The sequence below is a fragment of the Acinonyx jubatus genome, chromosome B1 (assembly GCF_027475565.1).
Source record: "Acinonyx jubatus isolate Ajub_Pintada_27869175 chromosome B1, VMU_Ajub_asm_v1.0, whole genome shotgun sequence".
Taxonomy (NCBI): Eukaryota; Metazoa; Chordata; class Mammalia; order Carnivora; family Felidae; genus Acinonyx; species Acinonyx jubatus.
Genome location: NC_069382.1, coordinates 200,319,866 through 200,337,783, shown reverse-complemented (window position 1 = coordinate 200,337,783; position 17,918 = coordinate 200,319,866). Strand labels below are relative to the sequence as shown.

Genomic DNA, 17,918 nt, shown 5'->3' with positions numbered 1-17,918 from the left:
AAGCTCACTTACTGAGCGCCTCGCTGAAAGTCTTCCAGTCACAGTTCCTGTCTGATTCCACGTACAGGAAATGGAGCCCTTTATCAGTCAAGAAGAATCAGTTTCAGCTCTGACAATACCACGTGAAGTCAAGAACACACTGACCCTTCAGTCTGTCTGCCTACAGCACACAACACTCACTGCTCTCCTCCAGGAGTCCACAGGCCACTGGCCCCAAACCTCCAACTCGGAACGGGCCCTTGATGTCAGCAAACTGTGGACAAACAGGAGGTTCCCCCTAACCCTTGCAGAAACTGCACCAGGACATGTGGGTCTCTGTGTCCCTGAAAGCCCTGTGCACGGGGAGAGGAGAGCCATGTACCACGGGGACTCAGTGTGGATCAAGGAGGGTCGTGGGGCCCAGACGGGGGCTGACACTTGCTGAGCAGCCTTGGACCATCACAGAGCGCCTCCGCCCGCGGGCTGCTCAGGGTGAACGAGAACAACAGTGTCTCCCCGAAGTGAGCCCAGGACAGAGGTGCAGTGTCCGGTGGGAACATGGTGGTCAGCCCTACAGCTTCCGCATAAATGCGGCTCGTGAGCTGAAGGCATGTCAACTTGGGCGATAAAGAGACCTGAGTGATAACAAAACCATGGTTCACAGTTCAAGAATATTTGGTTATTTATTGCTAACTAAAATTTCAAGGAGTCTGTGTGTGTCCGAACCCATGCGGAAACCGTATTCCTAATCACAGTATCCCTTTCAGCTTCAGTTACCTTTTTCATGCGAGCTGGTAATCCATCCACGAAGGCTGACTTGGTCTTGTGAACCTGGGTCACAAAAGACAAAAGTAATCATGTTCTCGCTGAAGTACCCGAATAGGACCGAGCATCAGAGCAGTGTTTCCCAGGGTGCTGCGCATGTGCCGCTCGTGTGTCGGCACTCGTGACTCCGGGAGACCCTGCAGAGGCCTGATGTGGTACCAGAATTAAAGGACAGTGACCCACAGAGGAAGACGACACCCTACTCCTTTTCCGGAATCATTCTTTTCACAGAAATGTCGCAGACATAAGTGGAGCGTTCTGAGTACCCACCCTCCCGCGTCCCTTATGGTACCCTTAGTTCTCTTCCAATAGTTCCTTCCCTTTGGTGCTGTGACCAAATGAATGACAGACTGCGGTGGCCAAAGTTACGGATGTGGGTCACGCACACCAGAGAATACAGGGCAGGGGACGTGCAGGCAGCTGAGGAGGAAGGGGGCGCATCAGTGAACAAGGCGGCCAAGGTGCTCAGACTGCTGTGAACCGTGCCAGGCCCTGGAGAGAGCCTCCCACACCCCACACTGGCAGAGTCCAGTCCACCAGGAAACCCCCTGAGGACAACACACGTCCCCTTCCTGTCTGCACGCTCTTCTTCCAGCAGGCTGGCCGTGGGCTCGGCCAGGCCTGTGCGGGCACAGCCGGGCTCAAACAAGCCCTGCTCCTTGCAGAGCTCTGCCAGGGCCACTTCTGTGACTTTGGGTTTCTCTTATCAGACACAGGGCCCTCTGTCCCCTCCATCACCAACTCACTTCCGTAGAAAGGTAACTTACCCGCCTATATTCCAAAATTATCTTGGGTAACGGATGAAGATCTTGCAGGGCATTTAACTGAAAAAGGAGAAGAAATGTCACCAATGTAATTCCCTCACTTAATTTTAACATCTTGAACACATTTTCAGCTGGAGAAAGTCCTAATAATAAAGGGTCTGCATTGACTATATTTTCCAAAATGAAGATTCATAATAAACTCAGTTTTATCAAATGTCTAAATCTAAATCCCTTACAAAATCATTGTTGTCCATATGGGAGTTGAAGGCACTTCACACAAGCTTGGAAATAAGATTTCTCCTGAGATTTAAATTCACAAAATCTAAATCTAGGGTATGTAAAATACCACATAGGAAAGTAAATTAAGAAAATGCCTACAAACTTGTAACTCAATAGTTTAGGAGCACCCAACATTTCCATCACAGTTATCTGGGCATAATGTCAGGGAGGTAACACCAGAAGAGGATTATGGATTTTAAAACTAATTTTAAAAGGTCAAAATATTACACACAGGACAATACAAGATCATAAGAATATGGTTTGTTCAGTTTCACAAAGTGAACACTCTTGGGTGCTCCTACCCAGATGAAACACTCGAGATTCACCCCAGGCTCCTGGCCCTCCCCACAGGTAACCAGCATCCTGACCTCCACGATCAAGGCCACTTTTCCCAGTTTTTGAACATCATATCAATGGAATAGAATGGGCACTCTTTGTGTGTGGCTTTTGTTTTAAGGTTCATTTATACATTGTCTGAAGCAGCATTTCATTTACTTATACTCCTGTATTCAATTGTTTTGAGTGGAGGACAATTATATTTTATCCTTGATGGACATCAGAGGGTTGTTTATGGGCTATGACGAACAGTGCTGCTGTGAACATTCTGGTGATGGGTTTTGGTTACCACATGTCCACAGCTGTGTTGCATATAAACACAGAGAGGAACGGAATTGAAGGGCCAACTGTAGCAGAGGGAACACCAGCCAGTTCTCCAAAGTCAAGGCACCAATTTTTACCTCATCAGCAACATGTAAACATTCCAACTGCTCCACATCTTTGCCAACACATGTTGCCCTAGGCCTTAATTTTGGCCATTCTGGTAAATGTGAAGTGATATCACACAGTAGTTCTAATAATGTATATTTCCCCAATGACTAATAAAGCTGGACAGTATTCACATATTTATTGACTAATTATGTATCTTCTTTCATTAAACCCCTGTTCATGTCTTTTGCCCATTTAAAAAATTGGTTTGTGTGTCCTTTTTTTTTTATTTGTAGGAATTTGTTATTCTGGATAGGGTTTTCTTTAGCCAGTTATATTTATTGGAAATATCTTCTATCCCTCTGCGACTTGCTTTTTTTTTACTTGTTTAATGACATCTCTTCATAAACAGAGGTTTACTATTGTGCAATTTATCAATCTTTTCCTTTATGGTTGATACATTTTGTGTCCTGTTTAAGAACGTTTACCTACCTCAAGGTCTGAGGATATTCCCTTATGGTATCTTCTATAGTGTTGATTGTCTTGCTTTTTATATTTATATATACAATTCACTTGGAATTTATTTTTGTGGGATGTAGTGAGCTGTCCTTACTCATTGCTTTGCAGAGCCATCCTCTCGGACACTGTGTGTTTCATACCCACGTGTGGTCTCCCCATCCTGGGTCCATTGGTCTATTTGTTTATGTTCGAATCAACAGGACACTGTCCTACTTAGACCCCAGTAATCCCTATTGATTTAGGATTAATCTTTTATTATTTTTTTAAATGTTTATTTTTGAGAGAGAGACAGAGAGAGAGGGAGACAGAATCCAAAGTAGTGTCCAGGCTCTGAGCTGTCAGCACAGAGTCCGACGCTGGGCTTAAACTCACGAACCATGAGATGATGACCTTAGTCAAAGCTAGATGCTTAACTGACTGAGCCATCCAGGCACCCCGATTTAGGATTAGTCTTGATGTCCAACAAACTAAGATCCTCCAGATCTTCTCAAGATCACATTGGCTCTTAGTGTTTTGCATTTCCATGTAAATTTGGGAATCGGTTTGCCAGTTTCTACAAAAAAACCTCTTGGTAGCATTTTAATTAAGGTTGTTCTGAATCTGTAAATCAGGTGTGCGGGGGAACTGATGATATAACTCTAACGTAATAGTCTAAGGCACAGAGTTGCATCACTGTCTGTTTGAATAAAGACTAAGGACACAGGAGCCTTGGTTAACCACAGAATCAGAAACTGGAGAGCCAGCACTGGGGTTGTGGGAGTAGGCACCGCCCAGGCGGAGGCACCCTACCTCAGTATAATCCAGAATTATTGTTTTCTTAGAAAAGCTATCCCTCGGGGGATGAAAGTATTATGAAAACACTTAGCCAAGAAAATTGCTTAAGGTCAACTGACTCTCCTTATCCTGATACCTTACCCACAAAATATCTTTCTAGCCACAGTCTCCCTGTATATCTCTACTTGAGCTGTCTGAGAACACTTGAAAAGAATTAAGTATTTGATCTCCTAAAACTTTGGACAAAGCCCCACCAGCGTTGGTTGGAGATCAGAGGCAGTGCCGCAGCCACCCGCCACCCCGGGAGCTTTATCACACACTCCCTGCGTTGGCTCCTGACAGCACATTCTTCTCAGCTCCCTTCTCTCTGCAGCCACCCCGTAGCCTCTTGTCGGCACCTCCTTTCTCCCTGACCTCTAAACATCAGTTCCCAGCATTCGGTTCTGTGGTTATCAATGTTGGCTGGCTCATGAGAATCAGTCAGGGGGCTTCAAAGACATGGCTGGGCCTGGGCCGTCCAGCCCACGACAAGATTCTGTGGGTCAGTCATCAACCTGGGCATGACGGTTTTTCCAAAGCTCCGACCAGGGCAGGGGACCACCATCCCAGGGTAACTTCAATAAATATCAGCTGAGCACTTCCAAGTATGCATCTCCAGCATGACTACACCCACCCAACCGCTCACATGGTATCTCTGTCTCGAGTGTCTTGTGAACCACTCTGTCTTAACACATCACAGGGTGAATGTTGGACTCCCCCAGTAAGCTGTTCCTCTCCCGGTTTTCTCCGAGTAGTGGCCATCTCTATCTGCTCATGGGCACAACTAAGGAAACCAGGAGCTACGCCCACAGTCTTCTGTTGACACGTGAATGCACATCACAGAGTTCCTTTCTGCTCTAAAAAAGCTCGGAAAATTCGTCTGCTTTGCTCCATCTTCACAGATGTCACTTAGACCACCGAGACTTCAGTCCCCGCTACATCCCACAGTGACAGCCTATTAATGAGCTTCTTCCCTTCTCCAACCAGCTAGGAGAGTAGACTTTTTAGAACATAGCTAAGACCTGTTAGAATGGACAGACTCCAAAGCACTGACCCCACCACACGCTGGTGAGGAAGCAGGAAACGCTGTTCACGGCGGTGGGAACACAAAATGGTGCAGCCACTTTGGGAGACAGTTTGGCAGTTTCTTGCAAAACGATATACTCTGACCATATGATCCAGCAATCACGCTTAGTGTTAAGCCAAAGGAGCTGAAAATTTACGTCCACATGAAAACCTGTACGTAGATGTTTATAGCAGCTCATCGCCAAAACTAAGAAGCAACCAAGATGTCCTTCAGTAGGTGAATGAGTAATAAACTGTGGTCCATCTAGATGGCAGAATATTATTCAGCACTAAAAACAAACAAGCCATCGAGCCAGGAAGAGACCTGGAGGAAGTGTGGACCCACATGACTGAGGGCAAGAAGCCGTCTGAAAAGGCTGCGCACTGTGTGATCATCTATGGGACATACTGGAAAAGGCAAAACTATGAAGATCGTGAAAATATTGGGATGAAAGGAGGAAAGGGAGGGAGGTACAGGAGGAGCACAGAAGATTTTCTAGGGCAGTGAAACCATTCTGCATGAGACCATAATAATGGACACCTGTCATTATACATTTGTCCAAACCCATGGAATGTACACCACCAAGGGTGACCGGTGAGATCAACTGTGGACTCTGGGTGACAATAATGTGTCAGTGAAGGCTCGCTGATTATAACAAACGGTCCCACTGGCAGGGGCGCTGACAGTGGGGGAGGTGGTGCACATGGGAGGCAGGTGGTATATGAAACTCCTCTGTACCTTCTTTCACAGTAAAATTGTGAAATAAAATATAAAGTCTAATAAAACCATATCTAAGATCACAGTTGTGCCCTTACTTGAACTGTTCTGGGCTATACTTTTTACCTGAAGTCCACATCTCTTTCCACAAGGAGGGGAACAGGGTGAAGGAAAGTAGAGATTTGTCTTAATTTTGAATTCAGAACTGTCTACATGTGCTCTCTAGTTCAGGTTAGTTTTTTTTTAATGCACAGAATAGTAAGACTTGCTCAGTTAAATAAGAGAGTAAGGCTAACAATATGATTTACATGGATCATGTCTTTGTGAAAAGTCACGGGTTGTGGTGTTAATTCCGTCAACAGGAAGCCCATCCGCACCAGAAGAGAGTTCCGTCTCCGTTCTCGTTGTCGCGTCGCTGGTTGTCTGGAAGCTCCCGGGAGCCACAGAGGGAAGGGCAGCACTGCCAGCTGGTGTCAGGACAGAGAGTAGATCCGCCTGGGACCCTCGGCTCTACACAAGGGGAAGGGTGTGGCTTTTCCAGGTTCCGCCACTGCTACAACTTGAGGGCACGGTGCCCCCTTCTGCCCTGCGGGGGTGAAGTCCATGCTGGGGCCTCTCCCATAGGATGGGTCCGACCCTTGCTGTGCCAGGTCCCCGTGAACAAATGACAGATATTTGGTGCAGCCCCACCAGGTGCTGCTTCTGGCCACTGGGCCCTGGGGACGTGAACAAGTCAATGCAGAGCTGTCACTTGTGCAGCCTACATCCTAGAATGATAAGCAAACCAGTAACTAAGACAACTTGAGGTGCAGAAAAGAATCTGGGTGAAGACACTGTTGTGCCGGGGGCCTTACTGCTGTCTGTGTGGCCAGGGGAGGCCTCTCTGAAAGCAACACTTAGGCCAACAATCAGAAGCCGCTGTGCAAAATCCAGAAGAGTCTCTAGACCAAGAAAGAGCCTGGGCAGAAACCTGTGAAGAGCGAGGGTGCTCACGGGGTGCGGGGGGTCAGGGTAGGGGCATAGGAGGCCAGACAAGGGGCAGGGCCAGATCTGTGGGCCTGGGGACACACCAGAGGGCTTGAGTTTTAATCTAAGTGTCACGGGAAGCCCCTGGGATATACGCCAGGGGAATCACGTGATTTTTCTAATGCTGCAAAAGATTGCTCTTCCTGGACGTGAGGGCTAACTCACCAGCAGACTAAGAGCAGAAGCCCTTGGGGGCTGTGCAAGAGCATCAGAGGGAGAGGACCAGGTGGTGACAGTGAAGATGAGGGAAGCAGACAGACTCAAGACCTATGTTTGCGGGTAGAGATTGTAAGGCTTGTTGTGGGGAAGAAGGTCAAAGAAGACTCATAGGTTTCTGGATGAAGTAGCTAAGAATTACAGGCAGTACTTGTTAGCTTTTGAGAGCTCATGTGTCAGGCATGGTCCTAAATACTGTTTTACCTTGAACGCCCACAAGATCGTTGTAGGGAAAGGACTATTACTGTCCTTTTACACATCAGGAAACTGAGGCACAGAGTGGTCAAGTGATCTGCCCCAGCTGTGCGGGTCGGTGTGGTGGCTGCCTGCACTGGCCCCGCCCCACCCACCGCTGGCTCACAAGGACACGGGGAGGGCAGGCGTCCGCCAAGGTGGAAGAGGGCAGATTCCGGTCACCGCAGGTGGCCGTGATTCCCTCGAGCACTGCCGCCTGAGCTACTGAGGGCCGCAGGTGGGGATGCTCTAAAGGTGCAGAACGTGCAGTGCTGGGGTGGTAACGTGCATGGGGGAGGGGGTGGCGCACAGGAAGCATAAATAGCTCCCACGGCTGTCCTCACCACAGCAACACGAGTCCACCTCCTATGGACCTGACAGCACTAACTGGACGCTGAGCATCCACTTACACTCGGCGCTCTGATAAAGCAGAATGTCACTCTTCCCTGTCCTTTGAGAAACAGGCTCCTGGGGGTGAGGGGGTGGGCAGGGGATGGAGGCTCAAACTTTCTAAAATAAATCTAGGGAAGAAGAATGATGACCTTTCCATTTCTAGCTTCTGGCAGGGCCGTGAAACAAAGAGGCTGCGACTGGATTGTCAACAATTTGTTTTTAGAACAAAACTCCACCAAATTGTCCTTTGCAGAAAATGAAGCCACTTCATAGCTTCTGGAAAACCATACCATCTGCCTGTTTCTCCACGGCTCATATGAGGAGGGCAGCCTTGTGGGGGGGCACCTCGTGGGGGTCACTGCCGCTTGGCCCGCTGCAGGGGGCGCAGGAGGCCCGAGGGTGATTCACGCGCGGTGTAGCACGCTATCGTTTCCGAAAGAAAGGGGACAATTTTGGAACCTCACCACGGCCTCTGAGGTGGACGGGAGCCCCCGTGGCCCTGTTCTGGGAAGAGGGTCCCTGGGACTCAGCAGGTCTTTACCAAAAGCAGGGACACGTGGTGAGCGAGCGGGTCTCGGATTTGGGAGAAAGAGAACATGGCTGCCACAGCCTGGAAGACACACGTGCGCGAATGCCACAGGCCTCCAGTCTGCCCTCCTGCTTTCCTTGAATTTACAGGAGTTTGAAGGAATGAATCTCAGCGTGACAAAACACGGACAGCTCACCTACTGTCCAGATAATCAACATAATATAGTCTTGTCTCCCTTTAACTCCTAAGAAGTATATTTTATTTAAAAAAATTAGCTTTACCTCTCGAAGCTGATTATTACTCGTTTTAAGAAACTGTTCTCCTGCCACAAAATGAGCTTCCTGCTCCGATTCCTTGAGACGAGACTGTGAATGTGATAAACAATCTCATTAATATTTTCACAATTTAAGATTTATTTTGTTCATCAAGCAATTCCCAACAAAAGCTCTTATAAAAATAAAAACTAACCTACAACTTACCAAAATGGACATTAAAAGTACATATTTTGACTCATGGTGGAAACTCAGGCTCTTAGAATCATTCTCTCCCAAACCTCAGGAAGCAAAGTGAAAGAAACACAATAGGAAACAAGACACCAAAGTAGGGGCGGGGAAGACTGCGTTCTCCAGGAGTGTTACTACCGGAAGAGGGATCTAGCATCGTACCGTACACTTCGGAACATCCAAAATATCCCAAGGCAGAAGAGGCAGGACCAAACTGCCTGGTGACCAGAGTGAGGACATGATAGGGCCCTCTCACCTGGCAGGGCAGCCACAAGGACACCACTCAGCTCCTCAGAACAACCACACCCAGCCATGCGGGACACAGCCCGGCTTGAGGGGCAGGAGGCATGGGCCGTCCAAGCGAAGAAAAGTCTAACCATGTCCTACGACACGGTGATGCAGTGCTGAGTGCTGAGATTATAAATGGCTTGCCCCCTCGCCATTTCAGTCAGAAGAAAAGTAGAAGGCAGCCAGGACTTCAACATTTTTAATTATTAAAAAAACAGAGGGCGCCTGGGTAGCTCAGTGGGTTAAGCATCTGACTCCTGGCTTCAGGTCAGCTCAAGATCCCGGGGTCATGGGATCGGGCCCTGCATCATGCTCAGTGCCGAACGTGGAGCCTGATTAAGATTCCCTCCCTCTCCCTCTGCCCCTCACCCTCACTGTGCTCTCTCTCTCAAAAATAAATAAATAAATAAAATTGGCAATCCTTAAAAAAACGAGAGAGAAAAGAAAGCAAAGAGTGGAGGCTAAACCAACCAGTCCCGGTGAAATGTTTTCTGCATTCTATTCTTTATCGACAAGGGTGGGCTGTAGACTGGAATTCTGAAAGAAGCTCACAAACAGGGTCCAGAGAAGTTAGGAGTAGGACATGCATATACAAAACAACAGTATCTAAGCAAAAAGAAGCCATAGGCACTTGCCTCAGTTAAAGTATGCCCAAACTCAGCGGTCAAAGAAACAAATGATAAAAAGAAAAACCAGGAGCAGAGCATTAAAAGACAGATAATTGACCCCTTTAGGAATAAGTCACACCTTAGGAAAGAAAAACTCCAGTAACAAATCGTTTGATCTCAAGAATTAAGAGCCACCAGGAGCTTCCAGTTAAACCAGCACAGATAACTGGCACGTCGGTGCACTCCTCGTGTTCAGTTAGGCACAAGAAGTAACGAATAGACATGAACGGAGAAAAACAGACAGACAGCCTCTTAAAAGAAACAAAACCAAACGTAAACATTTCTTCGGAGCAGAAATAGATAAACTACAAAGCGGCACGCAGAACCGAGCCCAGAGCCCAGCTGGGCTCTGGGCAGGCAAAACAGCAGCTGAAAGCGCCCGGTTCGTGAGAGGAAGCTGGGCCAGCTTGGATCAGTCACCTGCTGCCACAGAGCAAACCACCCCAAAGCAAACGTGCTCTGTCCACCACTTCTGTGGGCGGAGCTCAGCTAGACACCTGTGCTGGCTGCGTGGCCTTGGGGGTAGGGGTGCACACATCTTTCATTATTTCAAATTTTAGCCCATTTAAAAATGATGTCACCTGGCTTTTTCTCATTGATAGGAGTTCTCTATTAGAGTCTGCGTATGAGTCCTTTGTCATACACATGAGAATACAATCAAAATCCCAGCAGGGTGTTTAAAAAGGCAGATGATAGAATTTTATATGGCAAGACAGACTGTAAGTACAAAAGACATACAATAGGATATCAAAGCTAAAGTAACTAAGGCAGGGGAGTATTCGCACAAGGATAGACAAATAAACCTGTGGAACAGAACAGAGTCCAGAAAAAGATCCACGTTACACAGTGCTAAAATCAAATACAAGTGGAGACCAGACCTGAAAATTCCCCGAGCAGACAAAACCAGTTTAGTCATACAAGCAAAGCTTAATTTAATTGATTTTGCAAGATAAGTAAGGCCAACTTGATCTGCGATGCTTCTTGCTTGTGCCTCTGAAAATCATAAGCGAATCTCAAATTGTGCCCCCAAATTGATATGAAATAACTACTAATGAATTCCCTTTCACTTAAGAAATTCTAACACTGTAATCAATGAGTGTGAAGAATAAGCAGTCACGGCCTCCACGCCATATAATCTGTTTTATGACAATTTGCATCTACGCCTCATTCCACTTCTCAGTTTGAGTGATCCTGGTTTGTAAACTGTCTCTTTGGTGTGTGCAAAATACAGTTTTATTAATTACTACTTCAGCATTCCATTGGTTTTACTTTTGTTTTTTTCTGAACTTTTGACAACAGTGATCTGATTTATGACACAGACATTACTGTAATTCAGTAAGGAAACAATGGCACTTTTAATAAGTTATGCTGAAGTAAATGGAAATCAACTTGGGAAGAAATCTTTTTTTTTTAATTTTTTATGTTTATTTTTGAGAGAGACAGAGAGAGAGCGTGAGTGGGGGAGGGGCAGAGAGAGAGGGAGACACAGAATCCAAAGCAGGCTCCGGGTTCTGTCAGCACAGAGCCCGATGCGGGGCTCAAAGTCACAAGCCACGAGATCATGACCTGAGCCGAGGTCAGACACTCAACCGACTGAGCCACCCAGGCGCCCCTAACTTGGGAATAAATCTTAACCGTGCTTAATATCAGATAGAAAAATTAACATGAAATGAATGGTAGCTTAAAATAATACAGCTTACAGGGTGCCTGGGTGGCTCAGTCAGTTAAGCATCCGACTTTGGCTCTGGTCATCATCTCGCAGTTCATGAGTTTGAGCCCTGCTTCATGTTCTTGGCTCTTGATTGTCAGCATGGAGCCTGCTTGCGATCCTCTGCCCTGCCCTCTTGCTGCCCCTCCTCCACTTGTGCACATGTTCTCTCTCTCAAAAATAAATAAACATTAAAAAATAATAATACAGCTTATATCAGAAAACACAGAAGAATATCTTTCTTTACGAGAAGGGAGACAAAAGATACTAGCACATAAAAATTCTTAAACATTTAAAAAAAAAAGGTTCACTGGACTTCACTAAAATAAAGAGGTTCTGTTTACCAAAAGATGCCACTAGCAAGAGTGAAAACAAAACAAAAAACAAAAAAAAAAACCAAAAAAGAGTGAAAAGACAAGCCATGGACACAGACTGGGCTGGGAAGTATTTTAGATTCTTTGGGCCACATATGGCCTCTGTCACGTATCCTCCTTCATTTTTGTTTAGGTGTCTTTTTTTCAAAGAGAGAGACTGCACCTGTGCAAGCAGGGGAAGGGCAGAGAGAGAGAGGGAGAGAGAGAATCTCAAGCAGGTTCCACATTGTCAGTGCAGCGCAGGGCTCAGTCTCACAACCCTGGGATCACGACCTGAGCCGAAATCAAGAGTCTGACGCTTAACCAACTAAGCCACCCAGACGCCCCTAGGTGTTTGTCTTTTAAAACCTGGAACAACCACTCTTAACTTGTAGGCCATATGAAAATAGGCCATAGGATGGATTTGGCCCACAGAGTATTGTTTGCCAAACCCTGGATGGGAAGAAAGAATTTTCAATATATATTACAAAGGACTTGCATACAGAATTTATTACAAAGGACTCACATGCAAAATATATAAAGAATTCCTACAAATCAACATGAAAAGGTCGAGTAGCATAAATTTTTAAAAATTTATTCATTTTATTTTGAGAAATGAGAGAGAGAGAGAGAGAGAGAGAGAGAGAACACGAACAAGTGGGGGAGGGGTGGGGGTGGGGAAGAGAATCCCAAGCAGGATCCACACTCAGTGAGGAGCCCATTGTAGGACTCAATCCCATGACTGTGAAATCATGACCTGAGCTGACACAAAGAGTCAGATGCTTAACCAACTGAGCCACCCAGGTGCCCCTAGCATAAATTTTACAACGGGTGAATTCTTGGCAAAATTGGATCACTAGAGTATATCCAAAATGCCATTGAGCACATGATAAGGTCCTCAATATGATTAATCATCAGGGAAATGCAAACTAAATCCACAGTGATACACAACCTCAGAGCCACCAGAATGGCTGATGTGAGAAAGACTGGCAGCACCACACTAGTGAGCACCATGTAGCACATGGGACCAGACAAGGTCACAACCAAGTCCAGGAGCTACGTGGGGGCACCTACTACCCTCATGTACACCCTGTGACCCAGCAGTTTCACTTTTAGACATAAAACCAAGAGGCAGGAGCACTGACATCCACCACAGTTTACGCACATGAATAATCACAGCCGCTGTGATCACAGCAAGTTGTCCTGGAAGCCACGTCTGCTAAACTCAACCAAACAAGCAAGTCCCGTAGGTGGATTGTGAGCCCAAAAAAAGCCAGAACCAAAAAGCCAATGCTGTGTGGTTCCATCTACATGAAGCTCAAAATCACTGAATGCAGAGTCAGATTAATGGCTGTCTCTAGGGGTACAGACTAGGAGGGGACAGAAAGGAGCCTTCTTGGTGCCGGAAATATTCTATATCTTGTTCTGGCTGGAGTCACATGGGTGTGTACATACAGAAAAATGCGTCAGGCTGTGCACTTATGATTTACATCAAGGAGATTCTGGGAAGATGGTGGAGTAGGAAGCACCTGTAAGTGAGAACCTGTCTCCCCCTTGGACAGAAGTTGCAGGGGCAGAAGCTGTCTGACGCAACAACCATTTTGGACTCAGGAGTCTGCTGGCAGCTCGCAACTTCCAGGGGGAGGTTTGGATGGTAAACTGTGGCTACTTTTGGTCAATGTCGGCTCTTAGCACAGTAGCAGCTACCCATCCCCCATCTCCCACCCCAGCCACATGGCAGGCAATCCTCTGGTTCTGGAGCAGTGTGCAGCAGCCAGGGTGGGCAAAAGGACCCTGTCCTCCAAATATCAGGAATCTGTACTCTGATTACTGATTGCTGCTTCTGATAACAGAGGTGCAGACATAGAGGCAGGCAGCCAGCCACTGTTGTTGCCCATCCTGGCACTGTTGTAAGACCCTCTCCCTCCAGATGAACAGACTTCCAGGGGATTTAAAGGGCCAGCACCCTTCTATATCCCCCTTCATTTTTCACTTTTCCTCCTTTTGGGAGCCAGGTATTAAAGACAGGGGTATTTGAAAACTACTACTGAAAAGTACACTAACTGAAATAGAAAATTCCTTATGGGGCTTGAAAGTCAGATTTGAGCAGGCCGAAGAAATAATCAGTGAACTTGAAGACAGGACAATGGAACTTACCGACACTGAAGAACAAGACAGAAAACAAATTGAAGAAAGGTGAACAGAGCCCAAGGGACTTGTGGGACACCATCAAGCAGACCAACATGTACACTGTGGGTGTCTCAGAAGGAGGAGAGAGGGAAAAGGGCAGCAAAAATATTTGAAAAAACAATGGCTAAAACTTCTCCAACTTGATGAAATACATGAATATAACATCCAAGAAGTTCCACAAACCTCATGTAAGAGGAACTCAAAGAGATCAATACCAAGGCACATTATAATCAAAGTTTCAAAAAACAAAAATAAAGAATCTTGAAATTAGCAAGAGAGAGAAGTATCACAAACAAGTATCCTCAATAAGATTAATGAGAAGATTTCTCATCAGAAACTGGAGGCCAGAGGACAGTGGGCCAATATTTTCAAAGTGCTAAAAGAAACACCTGTCAACCAAGAATCCTGCATCTGGAAAAACTGTCCTTGAAGCATGAGGGAGAGATGAAGACCTCCCCAGATAAAGAAAGGCCGAAGGAGATGTGATCACCTCACCTGCCCAGGAAGAAATGCTAAAGGGATCCTCCAGGTGAGACAAAAGGACACTAGACAGTGTCTCAAAGCCACATGGAAAAATAAAGATCTCGAGAAAGGTAAACATGTGGGCAATTATATAAGCTAGTACTATATAACAATTTGTCACTGTGCTTTTCATATTTGTCGCTGTGCTTTTCGTTTTCTCCATACTTAAAAAATAAACAGTTATAAGTATAAAAGCTAGTATTACTGTAACTTCAGTTTATAACTCCAGATCTTGTTTTCCATATAATTTAAGAGACTAATGCACTTTAAAAAAACTATTGGCTTATGTTTGGGGCACACAATGTATCAAGATGTAATTATGTGGCATCAACAACTGAAAGGGGTGGGGACAGAGCTGTAAAGGAGCAGAGTTTTTGCATGTTATTCAAGTTAAGCTGTTATAAACTCAAATTATACTGTTATAATGTTAGGATGTTAAATGTCATCCCCATGGAAACCACAAAGAAAATAGCTATAGAATATACACAAAAGAAAATGAGAAAGGAATTTAAAATGTTCACTACAAAAAAATCAACCAAACACAAAGAACACAGTAATGCAGGAGAGACAAAAAAATCTGTAACACACACGGAAAACAGCACAATGACAGAAGTAAGTCCCTTCTTATCAGTATTTACTTAAATGTAAATGGATTAAACTCTCCAAAAGACAGAGACTGGCAGAATAGATAAAAATGTATGAACCAACTACACACTGTCCACAAGAGACAAACTTTAAAATCAAAGATACAGACAGGTTGAAAGTACAAGGATAGAAAGATGCATGCAAATAGTGACCAAATAGTGACCAAAGTAGAGCTGGGTGGTAATATTAATATCAGAAAAAATAGACTTTAAATAAAAAATGGTTACAAGAGACAAAGGATGACATATATCTGATACACCAAGATGATATAACAATTATAAATATTTACATGCCCCATGACAGACCATCAAAATATATGAAGAAAAAACTGACAGAATTGAAGGCAGAAGTAGACAATTCTACAACAATAGTTGGTATACTTGATTACTCCATTCATAATAATGAGTAGAACAACCATAGAGGATAAGGAAACAGGACTTAATACAATAAACCAGCTCGATGCAACAGACATACAGGGCACCCGCCCAGCAACAGTCACACACACCTTCTCCTCACACACACACAGGACACTATTTAGGACAATATGTCAGGCCACAAATTAAGGCAAAAGAGATTAAAAAAAAATAGATATCATACAAAGCATCTTCTCTGACCACAACTGGATGAAGTTAGAAATCAGTAACAAAAAGAAAACTGGAAGACTCACAAAATTGTGGAACTATAAACAAATCTTTTGTTTGTTTGTTTGTTTTAAACAGAGTGCAAGTGGCGGAGAAGGGCAGAAGGAGAGGGAGAGAGAGAGAGAAAGAGAGAATCTTTAAGCAGGCTCCACATTCAGCGCAGAGCCCAATGCAGGGCTCAATCCTATGACCCTGGGATCATGACCTGAGCCAAAATCAAGAGTCAGATGCTCAGCTAACTGAGCTACCCAGGTACTCCTAAACAAATCATTTTTAAACAACCAAAGGATCAAAGAATAAATCAAAAAGGAATTTAGAAATTACTTAGAAATGGATGAAAATGAAAACACAATGTACCAAAACTTACAGAATGCAGCAAAAGCAGTGATAAGGGGAAATGTATAGCTATAAATATTAAGAAACAAGAAATATATAAAATCAATAACCTAACTTTACAACTTAACAAACTAGAAAAAGAACAGACTAAACCCAAAGCTAGCAAAGGAAGGAGATAATACATATATATCAGCGTAGAGATAAATGAATAATAGGGAAACAACAGAGAAAGCCAATGAAACCAAAAGTTCATCAAAAAAAAATTTAACAAATCTTCGCTAGATGGACTAAGAAAACAAGAAAACTCAAATTACTAAAATCAGAAATGAAAGTGGGGACATTACTATCAATTCTACAAAAACAAAAAGTACTATGAATGATTGTACACCAACAAATTGGATAACCTAGATGAAATGAATAAATTGCTAAAGTCACAAAACCTACCAAGACTAAATCACCAAGAAATAGAAAAACTGAATTGTCCTACAACTATTAAGGAAGTTGAACCAATAATCAATCTCCCAAAAAAGAAAAGCACCACATCATTAGCTACACAGGTGAAGTCTACCAAACATTTAAAGAAGAACCAATACCAATCCTTCCCAAACTTTTCCAAAATAATGGAGAGGAGGGAAGACTACTTCCTCACTCATTCTATGAGGCCAGCATCACCCTGATACCAAAGCCAGACAGAGACACAAGAAAACTATAGACCAACATCCCTTATGAATATTGATGCAAAAATCCTCAACAAAACACTAGCAATATATTCAGCAATATATTAAAAGGATTATACACCAGGAAAAAGTGGGATTTGTTCCTAGAATGCAGGTATGAGTCAATACATGCATGAATGTAACAACATAAATGTAATACACCAATGTAACATGCCACATCAACAGAATGGGGAGGAGAAAAAACACAAGATCATCTGAATCGATGTACAAAAATCATTTGATAATATTTAACACCCGGTCTTTACAAAAACACTCAACAAACTAGAACAGAAGGGAACTAACTCCACATTCTAAAAACCATATACGAAAAACCCACAGGAACCATCATACTCAACGGTAAAAGACTGAAAGCATATCCTCCAAGATGAGGAACAAGGCAAGGTTGTTTGGTTTTGTCACTTCTATTCAACATGGTAGTGGAAATTCTGATTAGAGCAATTAGGCAGGGAAAATAAATAAAAGGCATCCAAATTGAGATGGAAGAAATAAAATTATCTGTGTTTGTAGATGATATTATTTTATGTGTACAAAACTCTAAAGAGTCCACACCAAAAAACAAAATAAAACAAAACAAACAAAAACAAAAACAACCAAACAAAAACAAAACAAAAAGCCAAAAAAACCATTAGAAATTTGGAATTCAGCAAAGTAGCAGGATGCAACATCAACACACAAAAATCACTTGTTGCATTTCTACATATGAACTACCTGAAAAAGTAATTATACAAAAACAATTCCATTCACAGTAACATCAAAAAGAGTAAAATACTTAGGAATTAACAAGCATGCCAAGAACATTCAATGGAGAAAGTACAATCCATTCAACAAATGGTGCTGGGAAAACTGGACATTCACATGCAGAACTGGACCCCTACCTCACACCATATACAAACATTTACTCAAAATGCACCAAGGACCTAAACCTAAGACCTGAAACAAAACACTTAGGAGGAAACACAGTACAAAAGCTTCACAACACTAGATTTGGCAGTGATTTCTTGGATATGACAATGGCATAGGTAACAAAAGAAAAAAAAATATTTTTTAAGAAAAAAATGTTTAAATTGGACTTTATGAAAATTTTTAAAACTGTGCATCAAAATACACTATCAACAGAGTAAAAAGGCATCCCACAAAATGGGAAAAAACATTTAAAAATCACTTATATGATAAACGATTACTATCCAGAATATATAGAGAACTCCTAAAACTCAACAAGAAAATTCCTAAAACTCAACAAGAAAACTCCTAACACTCAGCAA

At 43.8% G+C, this 17,918-nt stretch overlaps 1 long non-coding RNA gene across 1 annotated transcript in view; it reads right to left on the bottom strand.

Annotated features, from left to right (window-relative positions):
- The window catches only part of LOC113601478 (uncharacterized), a 113,782-nt gene that overhangs the window by 74,987 nt on the left and 20,877 nt on the right, over positions 1 to 17,918 (bottom strand). Inside the window, exons 4-7 of the long non-coding RNA XR_003422802.2 lie at positions 8,347 to 8,430; positions 1,572 to 1,628; positions 757 to 810; positions 13 to 78 (exon numbers count right to left, since the gene is read on the bottom strand). This is a non-coding gene — a long non-coding RNA (uncharacterized LOC113601478). The remainder of the gene's footprint in view (positions 1 to 12; positions 79 to 756; positions 811 to 1,571; positions 1,629 to 8,346; positions 8,431 to 17,918) is intronic.